General features: G+C 36.7%; 1 long non-coding RNA gene across 1 annotated transcript; it reads left to right on the top strand.

Moving 5' to 3' along the window:
* Positions 1-1821: 1821 nt before the first annotated feature.
* LOC139719610 (uncharacterized) lies at positions 1822-13811 on the top strand. Its single transcript, XR_011710110.1, has 3 exons — positions 1822-1959; positions 4976-5137; positions 13699-13811. It is a non-coding gene; the product is annotated as an uncharacterized lncRNA (long non-coding RNA).
* The last annotated feature ends 2098 nt before the right edge of the window (positions 13812-15909 follow it).

The following is a 15909-nucleotide window of genomic DNA, read 5'->3' as shown; positions in this document are numbered from 1 at the left end:
AGTGACTATTTATTTTCAAGATTACATCTCATCCTTTTTAAACACATTCGTCATTTCGTTATACAATGATACAGTTGTGTTATGTAATGCAGTTAGAAGAAAGAAATAATTTTATGATTTCGTAACACTTTTCGTAGGATTGAGTGCCTTGTAATGTTATCCTATATCAGCAATTATCGTTTACACTTTTGGATCAATCGATTTATTATATTCCAGGCCCTATTTTTTTTCTCTCTCTCGCTCTCTCCCTCTCTGTCTATTTGTGTATCCATAATAGGCCTATCTTTTTCTGTGCGGGTGTCTATGTATATTCATATGTACAGTAATGATTTTTGTTTGTTTACTTCTTCTATCTTTTCATTTCTCTTGTAAGAACCATCATCGCTTACTAAGGAACAAGTACAGCAATGCAAGGAAGAGCTGAAGGCGTATTACCGTTTGTCACGACGCAAGGTCACGGTGGATCCACTCAACTTTATGGAGCGTGTTGAATTGGATGAAATTTATACGAATATAAGTATCGTACACCGAAACAGCAAGCGTAAGACACCAATAACATACGACGATCTTCTGACCAACGATGAAAATGGAAATCTTTCAAAGCGGCTTCTGATACAAGGTGAGGGAGGTGTCGGTAAAACAACACTTTGCGCTAAGATTGCCTGGGACTGGTGCCAGGGTAGGATTCTTCAGGATCTGGACATGGTGCTCCTAATACCTCTTCGAGATGTCACTAACAAGAAAAGTATTTGTGGTATTGTGAAAACATATCTCTCTGATGGAAATACAGCAAAAATGAACCAAATACATGATTACATTACAAGAAATCAAAATAGAGTCCTCATTATACTTGATGGGTTTGATGAGTTTAACGGGAAATTAAGTGAAATTGACAGCAGTGATGTCATTCGGATTTTGGGAATACAGCAATATAAGTCATGCAAAGTAATTGTGACCACACGACCATGGAGAACACACGAGTTCATGATGGACACGGCTATTGCTGACGCTTACACTATTCTTAGCGTCGATGGATTTAATAAGGAGAATTTATCAACTTACATTACGAGGTACTTTCGGATTGCGACGAACGACAATCTTGCAGAAAGCTTGATCAGTTTTATGGAAGAAAATGATGTCATCCAGTCAAATATGGCTCCATTTCCTATCTACTGTGCGATGCTTTGTCAGATGTGGAAAGACTTCAGTGAAGAGAGGCGAACAGAAATGCAACATTTGCAAACTTTCTCCATGATATTTTTTGAGATGGTATCTTTTCTGAAAGAACATTATGCATCAAAGGCCTGTGCAAATTTACAGAATCAGAACATTGTAGAGCATTTGACTGAAGCTGACATTGCAATTCAAGAAATAGGCGAGATAGCGCTTAACGGTTTATTGGACAGAACTCTTTCATTTCCTGAAAACACATTCAGAAAGTGTTTGAAAGCCATGAAAACATGCTGCAGAGTGGGAGTTCTGACTATAGAAAGAGATGTCATCACAAGGGATCGTCGACGCAATTTAAACGTTTCATCCTTGGTTGCGTCAACTGTTTCTTTTCCCCACAAACTGTTTCAAGAATACGTTGCAGCGGTATATATTGGGTATTTATTCACCAACAATCGCACCAAGTACAAAAAAGTGAAAAAGAAACTTTTTCGTCGACCTGAGGAGTTCCGCTACGTACTCTACTTCGCCTCAGCTTCAGGGAAAGAGCTTGGCCTTGATATCATCAAAGGCTTGATAAACTGTGTAATCTATACCTCCTCATCTTATCTCTTATATTTTAACGGTGAGGATGGTAAACGTGATTTCTGTGTTGACGTTGCGTTTGAATGTCATACTGAGGAGGCAGCAAGGGCTGTGGGAGAACGATGGGATGAATACACACTAGCCTTCTATCCACCAGAACACACAGTGTCAGGAGTGGTGTTCATGGTGCGAAAGAACCAAGTGGTGAGTGACGCTGCTTGAATATTGATCTGAAATATTTCAGAAAATTTTGTGTAGAACAATAATAAGATTCCGTAGTTATGTGTGCGTCTTTCCCTGTGTGAAATTTAGTGTTACTAAACTGAAATCATTGTATTTAGTCCAAAAGCGTGCTATTCTTATTATTACTAATTCCACATATTTATCTCATACAGATCCTTTATTTCATCGTTTGCATACTTTGAAGCTTCAGGACATCCACATTTTACAAACAGGTATATTTATGTACAAGTATGCAACAAATCAACTTCCCTCTTTATTTCATAATATTTTTCACTTAAATTCGAATATACACACATATCCAACTCGCCGTCCGACAGATTTTCACCTTGTAAACCCCAAAACTGTTTTAGCTCAGAAATCAATTAGACATTACAGTCCCGATTTCTGGAATAACCTACCTGATCAATTAAAGCAGTGTACTTCACTTTTTTCCTTTAAAGCTCATTTTAAAAAGTATTTATTATTGAAATATGTTTCCAGTTAGTAGTCTTTGACCAACGTATTTTTTTCTTTTTTTCCGAAGTCTCAGTAAGCCCTGATCCATGCAAAGTGGTTTTCATTTTTTTTTTTTTTTTCATTCCCTCCCGTTCCTTTCTTTGATAATGATATTGCATGCATTCAGTAAAGCGTATACCTTAGGGCGGGAATTCACGGAGCACGCGAACGATTTGCGAAGGACGCGAATGACAAAATCCAACATTCGGAAAAGTTTTTCTCCGAATGTGTTCCGACAATGAAGCCGAAAACTATTTTTGCGCAATTTGCGCGAAGTTTCCACGACGTATGTGCGAATGTCGTGTGTATCATTGCTAAAGTACAGCATGTTACGTACACGAAGAACACGCGACGGAAATGCGAACAACGAAAAATGTTCAATAATCATGGGAGAAAATGTACCCAAGGAGAGGTGGAAGCTGTCTTAAGTTGATTTTTTTTTCGTTCCTCTATTCTCCTTTCTTTTTCTCTCATTTCTCTATCATGTGCTTGCCTACATTTTTTTCCCTAGGACCTATCTCCACTAGTAAAGCATTTCATTTTTTTTTTTTTGCAGTTCCTCCAACACATAATCTCTATATACAGTTCAAATGAAATTTTGCATACTTTAGATTAATATTAAGTGTATTCTGCGATTTTTTTTTTTTTTTTTGTATGTCAAACATGTCTTTTTCTTTGGTAGTCTTTAATTTCTTTTGTTACTGTAGTTGTTAATGGTTGTTTGATGTTTAGATGTATGGTACGATTTTTATTTGTAGAAAACGTATAGGTGATACATCCCCAAACGTGCGCCAAACGTTCGCGAGAATGTCTCAAAAGGTACGCGAACAGTTTGCGATTACGTCGTAAAATGATCGGAAAAACTTCGCAGATTTCGCGTAACATACGCGAGACATTCTCCAAAGTTTCGGAGTCTGTTTGGGGTTTCACGAACATTTTGCGAACATCGCGCGTGTCTTGCGAAGGTCTTGCGCATATGACGAGGCTTTAAAGACACTTTCGAGAACAATTTACGAGCAAATCACGACCAAGTGTGCGGAAAAGGTTCGCAAAAAATTTCAAACTTTTTTGAAATCATCGCCGAAGTAAAAACGACATTCGCGAACAATTGACGACGCTTCCGAACCCTCACGTTCGTTTGGCGATCTTTTGCAGACTAAAATACGAATGCTGGATTTTGCCATTCGCGTCCTTCGCAAATCGTTCGCGTGCTCCGTGAAATCCCACCCTACCCACAAAATAGGCATGCTACAGCCTTTATTCTCTCTTGCACTGTCACCTGCACACACGACGCACTGTCACTCGCACACACCTACACTTATATTGTCTACTATACCATTCAGTTTTCAATGGTGCTGCGTGCTGTTTGTTTTTTCTTGGTTTAAAGCGCCAAGTCTATCTTTCTTTTCTGTTTTTTTTTTTTCTGTAGCAAAATGCGTTTCGTGTATTAAGATTAAGAGTTTTATGAGTACATATATAATTGGTGTTGTATTACATTGGTATCACATATTCAGATAGGGCCTCATCCACGTCAAGCTCTGCTTCTGATGACGGTCCCCTGTATTGATTTCTCCTTTGTTAATAGATACAGTATGCCTTAATATGTTGTTTTGAATCATAATTATGTCACTTCAGAATGAATGTTGTTACGCAAATGATTTTTCTTTGTATTGATTTGTATCAACAGCTTTACTCAAAGTTGGTTTTAAGACATGACCAGGTGCTATTGATTGGATAAATCGTTCTGAAATGCAAGATCTTGTAAAGTGTAATATCGACTTAAGTAGTGTTAGTGTAAAATAATTGTCTTCCTCGTATGACACAGTTAATCTTATGATAACTTGTGTGTTTTAAATCTTAATCACCATGTCACTTAATTTATGCACTTGTATCTTGTAATCAATCAGAACGTGTCTTTTTGTAAATTGTATATAGATTTTTCCTTGTGACATTTAGAAAAAATACAATAGTTATGATGAGTCAAGCAATGATTATGTCTTTTATTGTTCGTATGGCAAAATGATTGGACTCTACGGAGAATGTAGAACAGTTTCATGGGCGAATAAAATCAGATCGATTCGCTACAGTTACAGTTGTCAAAATGCCCCTTGAAGTAATCATTCAACTTTGATTGTACTAAAGACGCCATGTATCGAAGGGAGACGTCAAACTGAGTATCGTGTGCAGTACATGATTATGTATTTTGGGCATATACCTGTTTAGGGCACAAAACACGAGCATGGATGAAGTCATAGTTATCGTGTCTCTGCTATTTTCTCATACTATATCAAAATGAGAATGAATTATTCTCTTCATGAGTGGTGATAAGTGATATTACGATATGAATCGAACGTGTATCAAAATAATGATCCCTTTTGTTCTGAGCTTCAAACCTCCAATCAACTGCGTGTACTTTTATCAACCACATTCTTCATGTGGATAATTACTTTCCTTTACTGTCAATTCATATTCGTTCTATCAGAAATCTCTAGATATGCAACTTTTGAAATGCGGAAGAACTGTGTCACGTGACTTGGCGGAGAGCATGTGTTCGAGCAGTGTACTGCGTAAAGTACATATATCGGTCTCACGATTTTACCCGGACTTCTACAAGATCCTAGGCTCTAAGGCTTCGAACTGTCAGGTAAGAGCTTTTCACCACAGTTCAAAAAAAGTTTGGTATTATGTACAGATTGCAGATGGAATGTTACTAAAAATATTTCAAAGAGGCAATGCATTAATTGGATTATAACATACTAAACAGTAAAACGGTTTTTCTTTGCATCTTTATATTATACGGAGACAAGAACAAGTTTTCAATGTTAGTTTACTTGGAATTATAAAGGGAAATATAAAAAAATAAAGAGAAAATACTGTTTTACTGCAGGGAAAGTTTCTCAAGCAGAGAATCAAAGTGATATCTAAAAATACAATAAACTGGTATGGACATTATCGTAGGTATTTTGAAATAACTTTTGTGACCATTGTCACTGTGAAATTAAGGCTTAAGAGGGAAGATCATTATCCAGGTTCTTATGGTCACGAAGAACATAATGTGATCTAAATCTAATGCAAGTTTGAGTGAAACCAAGGTCAACTTGTATTTGAAGCTTTGCAGCACGATGTTTTATTTGAGATGTTCATCTTAAATATATATTGTCCAGTCATATCTCATTGGTAAACTAGTTAATATGAAAAAAATAACCGAGAATTAGGAAGATTATTTTGAGCATAATAATGACGAAAGTCACCTAGCCTGGCTACAGAGCAATACATTTTGACTAGCCGTATAAACAATTCGTCCTTCGGCCGCTACAAATAAACAGCCGTGCGAAATCAACCCGGACTGCCCCCGTTCCTTGCTGCATACGCTCAGCAGATAGATCACAATCCCGTGTTAGCAACCGACGATACATATGTACCTGGAGGTGTGTATAAATACTGCAATAAAAGCATTCCTGTGATCATGAAATGCTGCTGTCCCGATCTGACGGACTTTTTTTTTGGGGGGGGGGGGATTGAGAAAACTGTAACATCAAATGTATCTATTTTCATTATACCCGGTTATTTACAAGAATGCCGCTATATGAGATGTAAAATAACTATTAAATCGCCACATGTTATATCGCGTTCCTCAGTTCAAACTTGCCTAATGATAAATTTAGGTTGAATCATACTGAACAAATTGCCTAACAGTAAACCACTCTTGGCACGGATATAGACCTTACCATGTCGTCAACTTAATGGAACACATTTTCTGAGTCATTGTGGTATTATAATCCGATGGTTTTCACTAATTCACAAAAGATGAAGAGAGAAGGGGCATAATAACATAATTTATATATAATACAGAGCGAGAAGGGGTCTCGACCATTTACAGCACCAGTGTAACTCCTTCATTATTTATCATTATTATTCTCGCACTATGCTATATATATATATATATATATATATATATATATATATACATATATATGATATAAACATCTTGAGAATTCACGTATTGGCTCCACAAGGAAAAATTAAGAAATAGACTGGTAATGTATTTTTGGCCAACTTCATGTATGTATGTATGTATATATATATATATATATATATATATATATATACATATATATATATGCAGTATATATCTTCTTCGAATTGTTGTACGGGAAAGCCGTGAAACGTCCGTTCACGATTTCAGAAGTATTATGGCCTGAAGATTCACCTGAGAAAGAAGTTTAATTCACCTACGAATGTATCTTTAGTTAACGGAAGCCTGGCGATTTGCCGAGGACGACCGTGATTTTTATTCTTATTATTTATCTTATTTATTAATTTGGTTTTTTTTTTTGTTTTACTGGAGTACAAGAAGCACTCGGGTTCAAAGCCAGGGAAAGGCGGTTTGACTGTAGTGGCACAGTATTGCTGCTGCCCACCCAAACCCTTTCCTACAACGTGTTTATACAGTGAAGAAGACCATACACACCTTAGAAGGGAAGATCGCCAAACACGAATATTCTGCAGGTCAGAAAGTTCGTTCAATATGAGGGGATTTCTCTCTCGCCGTTACGTCACCACTACGGAGAGGGATATCCCGTTATTTGGTGCAAACTCTCAAACACGTCAAAAGAAAAAGAAAAATTGCATGGTAAACTTTGATGATGCAATCATAACAATCTAGAGACACACCAGACAACACAAAAAAGGCTGCAATAACAAATTTTGATCAATTAAAAGTCGCACATGCCATCCTTACATCTTCAAACGTCAACTATAAGCTTGATATTGAAATCACGATCTTGTTTTCCTCCACAGTGCGTATCAAAAAAGAAAAGGTAATCCAAATTTGAAGGGCTTCTATTTTCTAATCGTCAGTAATGGAGAGCGCGATGTTGGTTGTGAGGATAGGGAAACTCGTCTTCTTTCCATTGATACCTGATTATTCTCACAAACATCATGCATGACTGAGCACATGAACTTAAAGTCAACAATGACAAATTGCACTTTTTCCAAGTTTGGGTGTTATAAGAGCAATGAACCATACTCACAGAAGTGATCAATGTGAAACGTAAGGGCACATGATTGTGTGGAGGAATGTTCTGTAGAGACAAATCGTGCGGATGAAGTGCTAGGAGAAAAGTTAGGAGTATTACCGTATTGCTTTATTTTCCTGGGATGAATCTGTTATTTGCTTTGGGAGTTTATATCATTTTCTTTGGAATAAAAATATTGATCTACTTATTGTATGCATCCAACATTTTTTTTCTTTCTGTTATCAACTCGATCGGGGCACTGCATAATCGGGTATGCTTTCCATGACGCTACACAATACATCAGGTAGTATTCTATCTTTATTTTACATTATGGCTACATTCTAATGCTGTCATGTTAATGGTCATTTACTGCTGTACGAACATACCCATCTTCAGCTAGAAAACAGGTTGGGCAACCAATAACTCTGTTCTTTACATTATCTTCTTTTTTGGGGGGAATGTCTTCATACAACATTTTTATTTTACTATTCTTGTGAGTGTGGACGAAGTTTTTTAACCATCATTTCGTCCCATTGGGACTTGCCCTTGTCAGTCCACTAAAAGGTCATTTCTCATTTCATTCCATTTCGCTTCATTTATTAAGTTTCCACACAAACCATACAGTGTTGTGTCTACAACATCCATCCATGACAAAGTAACACATAAATTATAAGAATATAAGTATATACAAAATCATGCCACAAAATCAAATGAAATCACGAGTACATTACATTCATAACGGATAAATACAATTGTGGTGGTGGGAATCTTGCTCTTTGAAGAATTTTACTCATTCCGTGACATGCTGTTGATATGACCATGACAATATTGATCACAACTTGACCCCCCCCCCCCAAAAAAAAAAGAAAAAAAAACACAACAGCAACAACAACAACAATCAAACAAACAAACAAACAAAACATTAAGTATAATGACCATGGAGGGGAACAATGGGCAAGATTGATAATTTCCTTGAGCCACTGACTCAGCTAACAGGGTCTGTATACTCCTTTCGCTCTATATAGCTTTGTATAAATGAAAGTACCTTTTGCTGCTTTCAATTAAATCATTATCATCGTAACATAATCTGGTCGGGCTACCGTTCCCATAGTCTAGCGGGTGACGTATTTTTGGCCTGAATCACTCCTTGAGGGAAGCGTTAAAAAAAAAAATCACCATCACCGAAACATAACCCTTTTTGAACTCAAATCCTTAAAATAGGCTGATAGCGTGACGAGGTCAGTTTCGTCCAGAATATTGACACTTTTGTCAGAATTGCACCAATCTCAATATGCGATAGTAATAAACTCTACCATTTTGTTGTCTACGCGACATGAGATCTATGTGATTGTTTGTTGCGGTTCTGAACGTCTGAACGTGCGTTTTGAATACAAGAAAAAGTTGTAAATAAAATATTACGGTAACAAAACCAATTCTACCCGAAATACGCTTAAGAATAGTCGCTATATTACGTTTCTCAATGTGCGATATCTAGAGGTTCTTCAAAGAAATAATCAGTATAGTTGGGTTAGAATTTTTAATGTAAATTTTCCGACTAAATAAGTTTCCCAATAATTCAACTTTGGGTTCTAGTTCCGATGGAATCCCGATGGAATCAATTTTTTACTGATAAATAATTTTCATTTCTGATCAGTTTTTTGTTTGCGTTTGTTATAATGCATAAGTCTTAACAATCTGTATTTTCCCAAAAAGAGATAGGTCTCTATAGGTGTCCAAATATACAATTGTGACTTGATACTCATCAAAATTATGTTAATTGCACCTTCCAGTCGTGAAAAGAGTACGAAATATCTATTCCTAAAACAGTGAGAGTAGATACAAGATTCTACATTTCTAAATTGGTGCACGTCCGTTTTGGGTGCAGTATGTGAAGGACCAATTCGCATCACTTTTGTCGTTTTGGGGCAACTGTTAACTCTGTTTAATACTTTTATTAACGTCTTAATACAATATCACTTGAATTTACTAAGTCCTCTTGTGATTATGAAAGAAGATTTTGCACAACCATTTCGTCCCGTTGGGTCCTGCCCTTGTTGGTCCACCAGGGCCATCTTTACTCATTTACCGATTTTATCCTGCCCATGCTGTTTATATGAATCTGACACTATTGGTGAGAACCTGAAAAAAAAAATCAAGACGAAACCCCCTCCCCCCCCCCCCCCCAAAAAAAAAGAATCCAAACCAAAGTAAGGACTGTCTGTAGCTATAATGACCATATATATATATATATATATATATATATCTTCTTCGAATTATTGTACGGGAAAGCCGTGAAAAGTCCCTTCACGATTTCAAAAGTATTATGGCCTGAAGATGCACCTGAGAAAGAAGTTTAATTCACCTAGGAATGTATCTTTAGTTAACGGAAGCATGGCGAGTTGCCGAGGACGACCGTGATTTTTTTTTAATTTCTTTTTTTACTGGAGTACAAGAAGCACTCGGGTTCAATGCCAGGGAAAGGCGGTTTGACTGTAGTGGCACAGTATTGCTGCTGCCCACGCAAGCCCTTTCATACAACGTGTTTTACAGTGAAGAAGAGCATACACACCTTATAGAAGGGAAGATCGCCAAACACGAATATTCTGCAGGTCAGAAAGTTCGTTCAATATGAGGGGATTTCTCTCTCGCCGTTACGTCACCACTACGGAGAGGGATTATCCCCTTATTTGGTGCAAATTCTCAAACACGTCAAAAGAAAAAGAAAAATTGCTCTCGGGGCGCCACGGTAAACTGCCTGATGATACGATCATAACAATCTAGAGACGCACCAGACAACACAGAAAAAACTGCAATAATAAATTTTGATCAATTAAAAGTCGCACATGGCATCCTTATGTCTTCAACCGTCAACTATAACCTTGGTATTGAAATCACTTAAGTAATATCTTGTTTTCCTCCACAGTCCGTATAAAAAAAAAAAAAAAAAGGTAATCCAACTTTGAAGGGCTTCTACTTTCTAATTGTCAGTAATGGAGAGCGCGATGTTGGTTGTGAGGATATATAGGGAAACTCGTCATCTTTCCATTGATACCTAATTATTCTCACAAACATCATGCATGACTGAGCACATGAAATTAAAGTCAACAATGACAAATTGCACTTTTTCCAAGTTTGGGTGTTATAAGAGCAATGAACCATACTCATAGAAGTGATCAATGTGAAACTAAGGTCACCATTGTGTGGAGGAATGTTCTGTAGAGGCCACTCGTGTGGATGTAGTGCTAGGAGAAAAATTATGAGTATTACCTCATGATTGCTTTATTCCTGGGATGCATCTGTTACTTACTTTGGGAGTTTATACCATTTTCTTTTGAAAAATACTATTGATCTACTTATTGTATGCATCCATTTTTTTTTCTTTCTGTTATCAACTCAATCGGGGCACTGCATAATTGGGTATGCTTTCCATGACGTTACACAATACATCAGGTAGTATTCTATCTTTATTTTACATCATTGCTACATTCTAATGCTGTCATGTTAATGGTCATTTACTGCTGTACGAACATACCAATCTTCACCTAGAAAACAGGTTGGGCAACCAATAACTCTGTTCTTTACATTATCTTTTTTTTTAATGTCTTCATACAACATTTTTATTTTACTATTCTTGTGAGTGTGGACGAAGATTGAAACCATCATTTCGTCCCATTGGGACTTGCCCTTGTCAGTCCACTAAAAGGTCATTTCTCATTTCATTCCATTTCGCTTCATTTATTAAGTTTCCACACAAACCATACAGTGTTGTGTCTACAACATCCATCCATAACAAAGTAACACATAAATTATAAGTGTATAAGTATATACAAATAGCATTTGCATGGCACAAAATCAAATGAAATCACCAGTATATTACATTCATAACTGATAAATACAATTGTGTGTGGTGGGAACCTTGCTCTTTGAAGAATTTTACTCATTCTGTGAGCATGCAGTTCACATGACCATGACAATATTGATCACAACTTGACCCCCCCCCCCCCCCCAATAAAAAAAAAACACCACTGTCATTAAGTATAATGACCACGGAGGGGAATAATGGGCAAGATTGATAATTTCCTTGAGCCACTGACTCAGTTGACAGGGTCTGTATACTCCTTTCGCTCTATATAGCTTTGTATAAATGAGAGTACCTTTTGCTGCTTTCAATTAAATCATTATCATCGTAACATAATCAGGTCGGGCTACCGTTCCCATAGTCTAGCGGGTGACGTATTTTTAGCCTGAATAACTCCTTGAGGGAAGCATTAAAAAAAAAATCACCATCACCGAGACATAACCCTTTTTGAACTCAAATCCTTAAAATAGGCTGATAGCGTGACGAGGTCAGTTTCGTCCAGAATATTGACACTTTTGTCAGAATTGCACCAATCTCAATATGCGATAGTAATAAACTCTACCATTTTGTTGTCTACGCGACAGGAGATCTATGTGATTGTATGTTGCGGTTCTGAACGTCTGAACGTGCGTTTTGTATACAAGAAAAACTTGTAAATAAGATATTAACGGTAACAAAACCAATTCTACCCGAAATTTGCTTTAGAATAGTCGCTATATTACGTTTCTCAATGTGCGATATCACATAGAGTTTCTTCAAAGAAATAATCAGTATAGTTGGGTTAGAATTTTTAATGTAAATTTTCCGACTAAATAAGTTTCCCAATAATTCAACTTTGGGTTCTAATTCCGATGGAATCCCGATGGAATCAATTTTTTACTGATAAATAATTTTCATTTCTGATCAGTTTTTTGTTTGCGGTTTGTTATAATGCATAAGTCTTAACAATCTGTATTTTCCCATAAAGAGATAGGTCTCTATAGGTGTCCAAATATACAGTTGTGATTTGATACTCATCAAAATTATGTTAATTGCACCTTCCAGTCGTGAAAAGAGTACGAAATATCTATTCCTAAAACAGTGAGAGTAGATACAAGATTCTACATTTCTAAACTGGTGCACGTCCGTTTTGGGTGCAGTATGTGAAGGACCAATTCGCATCACTTTTGTCGTTTTGGGGCAACTGTTAACTCTGTTTAATACTTTCATTAACGTCTTAATACAATATCACTTGATTTTACTAAGTCCTCTTGTGATTGTGAAAGAAGATTTTGCACAACCATTTCGTCCCGTTGGGTCCTGCCCTTGTTGGTCCACCAGGGCCATCTTTACTCATTTACTAATTTTATCCTGCCCATGCTGTTTATATGAATCTGACACTATTGGTGAGAAACTGAAAAAAAATCAAGACAAAACCCCCCTCCCCCCCCCCCCCAAAAAAAAAGAATCCAAACAAAAGTAAGGACTGTCTGTAGCTATAATGACCAGGGAGGGGATAACGAGAAAAAGTGAGCCACTGACTCAACTCATCTCCACGCAAACACTTCACATTTGCAATTTTTTCCTTTTTCTTTTCTCCGTCATTCTTTCCTCCCTCTGTCTTTATCGCCACTCAGTGAGTGGTGACTTTTATAATTATTCTTACAATTTCGTATTGTATAGACAATCGTTTCTGAGTCCATTGTCCTCGTAAAGCGATTGCTTATGTTAATGGTCTCCTGAATTTCTGTACATCAAGAGTTGTTTTTTCTTTGAACTACAGATATACAGAATCCTATGTTTGCATATAGCATTAGATATTGCCTGTTTATTATCATTTTACATTGTGTAAGAAAAAATGAATTAATCATTTATTTGTTTTAACTGTCAGATTCAATTTATACTGTGATCAATTCGTTCAATTGAATTTGTATTACATTTATGTATGAAAAAGAAATTCAGAAATCAAATCAAATCAATCAAAATTGACTGAATCTGTACACTCCTCTTGCTCTATGTATAAAGGAGAGTATGTATTTTTGGTACTTTCAATAACCTGATAATGTCATTTAGTGATATCGTAACATATAATCATGTGAGTATGGTGAGTATGATGATCAACAATGACCACGTGACTGCCACCATGCACCAATATGAAAGAAGTCGGGTTACCATTCCCACTGCCACGAGCATCCCTTCCTTTAGAATGGGATACATCAGCCTTCTATCCACCTTTACATTGGTCTCTTCGCTTCGTCTTCGATTATTCCTTCTCACCAATTTAACATGATTTCATTATTTCTTCGCCTATAAGTCTTCACAATATCTTAATTTGCTTTCCTCCCTCAGATTGAAGATCTGACCTTAGGTTTTTACGACAGTGATAATGATTTAGAAAAGGAGCCCTCGGTGGGAGGAGACTTGGCCCAATGGGTGTTTGCTCTGCCACGTCTTTCGAAGTTCAGTCTCAGATGTCCCTACTTGCCAGATAGTTTCCTCTCAACAGCTGTCACCTCAGCATCATCGTGTCAGGTAATGTAGTCTTTGACTATAGTTGATATGAGTCATCTAGTGTGGGAAGCATGTATGATTCCTTCTTCGAAAATGAAAAAGAACCTAGTATGTGTGATTTATTTGTGGGCTGTAATTCCTTTGCAAATTAATCTCATTCTGTTTAACATTGATTAAACAATGTTTGCAACTCTAGTCCTCCTCAGCATTATGACACTCAATGTATTAACAAAAAAAAAAATAGGTTTAGACACTTTTCTTGCAAGAGAAAATGTATAAAAAAATAAAGATAATTACTTCCGAAATACGATCCTTAGCCGGATGGGTTTTACACAGTCTTTACTTTTCTGGTGATACACACGTTTCTCTACGATAAGTTTGATTACCGGTATTAAATTTCTGCTATGACACAAACAGTGCGCAACGTGGAGAGAGAAAGAGAGAGAGAGAGAGAGAGAGAGAGAGAGAATGGGAGAGAAAGACAGAGAGAAACAGAGAGAGAGAGAGAGAGAGAGAGAGAGAGAATGTGGGGGGGAGGAGGGATAAGATCCTTATAGATACGGTGATGTGGTAGGGTCGCTGTACTATTATTCCCAGGAAATGAACATTGTGCTCATTTTTTTAATCTATTTATTCATTTATTCATTTATTTTCTTTCAGGAAAATTCTTTCCTCCTTTTCTCTTTTTCGTCGCTCCGTGAGTGGTGACTTTTATTATTATTCTTACAATGTCGTTTTGTTTAGACTATCATTTCTGAGGCCATTGTCCTCGTCAAGCGTTTGCTTATGGTGTTGGTCTCCTGAATTTCTGTACATCAAGAGTTGCTTAATTTTTCTTTGAACGACGATACGAGATCCTAAAGTTGCGTAAATATAAATGCTTAAAATAATGTTTGTTTGTTTTCATTTTGCATTGTGTTAGAAAAAAAAAGTTGGATATCTGAATTAATCATTTATTTGTTTTAACTATCAGATTCAAATTATACTGTGATTAATTAGTTCGTTCAATTGACTTTGTATTTCATTTATGTATGAAAAAGAAATTCAGAAATCAAATAGACTCAATCAAAATTGACTGAGTCTGTACACCCCTTTTGCTCTATGTATAAATGAAAGTACATATTTCTGGTACTTTCAATAACCTGATAATGTCATTTAGTGTTATCGTAACATATAATCATGTGAACATGGTATTATGACCACGTGACTGCCACCATGCACCAATGGGAAAGAAGTCGGGTTACCATTCCCACTGCCACGAGCATCCGTTCCTTCAGAATGGGATACAGCAGCATTCTATCCACCTTTACATTGGTCTCTTCGCTTCGTCTTCGATTATTCCTTCTCACAAATTTTACATGATTTCATTATTTCTTCGCCTTTAAGTCTTCACAATATCTTAATTTGCTTTCCTCCCTCAGATTGAAGATCTGACTTTAAGTTTTTACGACAGTGATAATGATTTAGAAAAGGAGCCCTCGGTGGGAGGAGACTTGGCCCAATGGGTGTTTGCTCTGCCACGTCTTTCGAAGTTCAGTCTGAAATGTTCCTACTTGCCAGATGGTTTCCTCTCAACAGCTGTCGCCTCAGCATCATCGTGCCAGGTAATGTAGTCTTTGACTATAGTTGATATGAGTCATCTAGTGTGGGAAGCATGTATGATTCCTTCTTCGAAAATGAAAAAGAACCTAGTATGTGTGATTTATTTGTGGGCTGTAATTCCTTTGCAAATTAATCTCATTCTGTTTAACATTGATTAAACAATGTTTGCAACTCTAGTCCTCCTCAGCATTATGACACTCAATGTATTAAAAAAAAAATAGGTTTAGACACTTTTCTTGCAAGAGAAAATGTATAAAAAAATAAAGATAATTACTTCCGAAATACGATCCTTAGCCGGATGGGTTTTACACAGTCTTTACTTTTCTGGTGATACACACGTTCTCTACGATAAGTTTGATTACCGGTATTAAATTTCTGCTATGACACAAACAGTGCCCAACGTGGAGAGAGAGAGAGAGGGAGATTGGGAGAGAAAGACAGAGAGAA

The sequence above is a fragment of the Diadema antillarum genome, unplaced genomic scaffold (assembly GCF_040938485.1).
Source record: "Diadema antillarum isolate AM-2024a unplaced genomic scaffold, OU_Dant_1.0 scf00000112, whole genome shotgun sequence".
In the NCBI taxonomy this organism is placed as follows: domain Eukaryota; kingdom Metazoa; phylum Echinodermata; class Echinoidea; order Diadematoida; family Diadematidae; genus Diadema; species Diadema antillarum.
Note: the sequence above shows the minus strand (reverse complement) of the source record. Positions and strands in the feature narration are given on the sequence as shown.